The following is a 4919-nucleotide window of genomic DNA, read 5'->3' as shown; positions in this document are numbered from 1 at the left end:
TCTTTCAGTAGTGGAATCCTCATCAGTGATTTGTAGGATATACTTAAGAGTAACCACTAAGGCTGGGACATCAATCTGCAATGGAGAGTCCTCATCAGTAACACCAGATTTAGTGTCTGACAGTGATACAGGAAATTTCACAAGTGCGCCCGTTACAAATATATGATCAATGACTGATGATTAATGCACTCTGAATAGGTGATGTTTTCTATTGTGGTGCTGACCGTAAATAAACAATACCAATACACAATAACTAATAAGAAAAATGTGTGTATTTATTTTCTGCAGTGATAATTAATGCACTATGAATAGGTAATGTTTTCTATTGTGGTGCTGAAAATAAACAATACCAATACACAATAACTAATAAGAAAAATGCGTGTATTTTCTGCAGTGATAATTAATGCACTATGAATAGGTAATGTTTTCTATTGTGGTGCTGAAAATAAACAATACCAATACACAGTAACTAATAAGAAATAATGTGTGTGTTTATTATCTGCAGTGACAACTTATGCAGATAATAAACACACACATTTTTTCTTATTAGTTACTGTGTATTGGTATTGTTTATTTTCAGCACCACAATAGAAAGCATCACCTATTCATAGTGCATTAATTATCACTGCAGAAAATAAATACACACATTTTTCTTATTAGTTATTGTGTATTGATATTGTTTATTTACGGTCAGCACCACAATAGAAAACATCACCTATTCAGAGCGCATTAATCATCAGTCATTGATCATATATTTGTAACGGGCGCACTTGTGAAATTTCTTGTATCACTGTTATTTATGTGGAGTTTCTAGAGGTACTCCAATAACAAGTTGCTGCCCAAACGCACCCGAATATCCACACGCACGAGCGCCAGATACTCCGATTATTCATTAGTGTCTGACAGGACCATATGCTGCCCCTCCTCTTCAGATGAGACATCAGAGAGGTTTGTGGATTGTTAGGACGAAGCAGCCCTGCTTATAGGACCCATGGACATGGGAGTGACCTGGGGTATATTTCTGTCTAACCAGAGACTGATTTCATTCCTGCAGTTGGTTAGACAAGTTTTCCACCCAAGACTGGTTAACCATAGAGACAATTTGTGGTAGTAGTGGCACCGGAGGTCCCATAGGGGGTGCTAAGTGTTCCATCAGAGTACCAGTAAGTTGGTGAATGCTGCCCAGGGTGGATCCAGAGTAGGCGCAGGAGATGCAGACTGACTGGGAGGTGTATGATAATAAGTACACAGACCATCAAACAGCACTTTCCTCTCTGGTAAATCCTTGGAGCATGCTCTGCATGATGCAGGAGCTTCCACTGATTTACAGCCCTTTCTGTTAGACATTATGAGACATATGCAACAACAGGGCTACTTAGTACGATAAAGCCAGACAAAGTACAATACCTGTGGATAAAAAACAGGTATTATGTGACTGTAATACAGCAGAATATACGCATGTGATAAATACTGTGTATTACTATATTCTAAGACCCAGACGTACCTAGTCCCTCAGGGTACAGAATATAGTGACGGTTCTATCTGGGAAACACTGAGAGTGGAACCACACAGCAGATACAGGCACTCACAGTCACAGGCAATGCAGAAATTATTATCACAATAAAGCTGCACTGTTCTATATATCACAGAGCGGTCAGTGACCGGAGTATATATCAGAATACTCATACAATATATTTTGGATTAGGTACACTCTTTCTCAGCTAACGTCTGTGACAAGACATGTAGAATACTCAAGTGTTTGTAAAGTCTCAGCGTTGTGTACAGGCGGCTTAACAAGGGAGACTTTGCCCTGCAGTCTCGGAGATCAGCAGCAGCTATACTCAGAAGATGGTGCCCAGCGTCTCTGTCATGGAGTTTTGGAGAGTGTGAGGCAGCTCCAAATCAGGAAATCTGCGAGAAGATGGCACCCTGGGCCGGGGAGGGAATACAGGTTAAGCGCTGGCTCCCCTATGCTGGACTTCCACCCTGGGTACTTTGAGCCTTATTAATTGGGGTGTTAGTACACCCAACCTGTACTCAGACGCCCCGGTGGTCTAGTGGGGTTCCTGCTCAGTGACCATGTCCACGCCAGAGCCACGACCCGTCTCCCTAGGTCGCAGACGGAACACAATTTAATGGCGAGTCCTGCCTAGGGGACCCTCTTATACCTCCTCCCCGTAGCAACCACGCAAACCTGGAAAGCGGTCTGAGACTCTGTGCCTAAGCCGTGACTTCGCCGCAAGTACCTGTGAACCAGCTCACATGAGTATGCAACGTCGATTGGGAGGTGATGGAGCTGCAGTGCTGAATGTCACTGACATACAGCGCTGACAGCCCAGAGAAGAAATTTTTCAGAAAAGCTTTTTCAGGGCTGCCCAGCGCAACCCTTTTGTTAAGTGACCTGCTGATGCAGGCACCAACTCGAAAAAATGAGCTCTCAGTGCCTGGAGGCGGGGTTATACAGGAGGCCCCAATGCATCCTGGGACAGCTAAAGCTTTAGCCTGTTGGTGCCTCTGGATCAAGATCCACTCTACACCCCAATGTTATCCCTGTGGAAACCAATGTAACCTGCTGCAGAAAGTTAATTCTAAAATTTGAAAGTCATGATAAAGTGTAGGTAAAATATACTCCTATCAGGCATAACATTAAAACCACCAGCCTCATATTCTGTAGGTTCCACTTGTGCAACCATGAAACTCTGACCCATCAAACTGTGGACTCCACAAGACCTCTGAAAGGTGTCCTGTGGTATCTGGCACCAAGGTTTCAGCAACAGATCTTTTTAAATCCTGTAAATTCTGAGGTGGAACTTCCATGGCTCAGACTTGTTATTCCAGCACATCCCACCGATGCTTGATCGGGTTGAGATTTGAGGAATTTGGAGGCCAGGTCACTACCTTGATATCTTTGTTCCTCAAGCCATTCCCGAACAATTTTTGGCAGTATGGCATGCCGCATTATCCTGCTGAGAGAGGCCACTGCCATCTAGGAATACTGTTGCCATGAAAGGGTGTAGTCGGTCTGCTACAATCTTTGGGTAGGTGGTAGGTATCAAAGTAACATTCTTATGATAGCCTGGACCCAAGGTTTCCTAGCAGAACATTGCCAGAGCATCTAACTGCCTCCACTGGCTTGCCATCCTATCCTGGTGGTAAATGATGCACATGCACTTGGTGGTCCACATGATCCAACACATGCCCACTGTAGGAGCTATTGGCAGATGTAACATGTGCAGAGAGCGTTAGATTTGGATGGGGTGTGTTCACACTGAAATCTAAATTGCAGTGTAAAAGGAAAGCAGCCAGTATTTACCCTGCACAGAAACAATATAACCCACCCAAATCTAACTCTCTCTGCACATGTTATATCTGTCCCGCCTGTGGTGCACATGGGGGGTCATTCCAACCGATCGCACGCTAGGTTTTTTCACTGCGTTGCGATCAGCAAAACTGCGCATGCGTATGCACCACAATGCACAGGCGCATCGTACGGTTACAAAGCGGATCATTGCTGAGCGATGAATTTATTGAAGAATCCATTCGCACAGCTAATCGCAAGGAGATTGACAGGAAGAGGGCGTTTGTGGGTGTCAACTGACCGTTTTCTGGGTGTGGTAGGAAAAACGCAGGCGTGTCTGATGTCAATTCCGGACACTAACAGGCTGAAGTGATCGCAGCGGCTGAGTAAATTCAGAGCTACTCAGAAACTGCACAAAACTTTTTTGTACCGCTCGGCTGCACAAGCGATCGCACACTTGCAAAGTGAAAATACATTCCCCCATAGGCGGCGACTATCTGATCACAGCGCTGAAAAAAGTAGCTAGCGAGCGATCAACTCGGAATGACCCACATGGTTTTGCCCGCTAGAGAAAGATTTTTATTTTGCGATTGGGTCTGAATTGGCACCAGGCATTTCACACCGCATGATGTATTGAGGCTAGATGTCAGAGGACACATCTGTACACGTAATACAGACGCAGCGTTACGGTGACACCACCTGCACATTACATCAGAGGAGCAGTCACATGTTCTGTGAGACAGCATCACGGCTGTGTCTCTCCATATGATCCTGCAGTGTAGGCGCATCCTGTACCCCAGATGCCGTGATGTCATCCCGTTACGTAGAAGCCTCCCAATGTTATACGTCTCTGATACCTGTTACCTGCTGATAGCTGTGATCATTTGCTGAACATCTGTTATTATAATGAATATGTAAAGTTGTATTTCTTGTAATAAAATGATGGTGAAGGATCTGTGAGTGTTTTTTATTGGTGCTCAGCCATCACTGTGTGTATCTAGGGAAACACCGACCAATCACCGCATCCAGTACCCTGACAACCGATGTGGTTATAATGTATAAGTTCTATTCCATAACAAGTTACATAAAACATTGTGTAATATACATATATGAGTACCATGACTTATAAGAGTAATATACTGTAAGATATAAGAATGATGTGCACAATAATTCTGCTATAAAAAGGAGAGTTATGGTAGTTACCTGTTAGGGTCTCCACGGCAGGGGATCCGGTGCTGGTTTTTGTGCTCACAGTCTGTGAGGTCTGAGTGGGGCGTGGACAGCACCTGCTTTATAAGGCTTCTTCTCAGGTTAAGCAGATGCTGCTGAATCTTTGTTGGTTAGTCAGTTCCTGAAAGTTAGCCAGTACTGTGTAGCTTTGTATTTGTTTGTTGCTTACTGCAAATAGGCCTGGGGATTTGGTACTACACTCTGCCAATCCAGACCTAGCAGTAAGACTGGAGTCAGTCGTTTAACTTGCTGGGGTTCTTTTGCTACTCTGTGAACTTAGCAAGTTTGCGGCTGTATTCTCAGACTTGCCTGCCTAAATCCTGTCTCACTGTGCAAGGTGTCAGGTGTCAGTTTAGTGGCAGTAAGATGAACCAGTGCACTGCAAGTGAGG

This window comes from Pseudophryne corroboree, chromosome 3 (genome assembly GCF_028390025.1).
Source record: "Pseudophryne corroboree isolate aPseCor3 chromosome 3, aPseCor3.hap2, whole genome shotgun sequence".
Lineage (NCBI taxonomy): Eukaryota > Metazoa > Chordata > Amphibia > Anura > Myobatrachidae > Pseudophryne > Pseudophryne corroboree.
The sequence above is the reverse complement of the archived record's forward strand: the minus strand, read 5'-3'. Positions refer to the sequence as shown.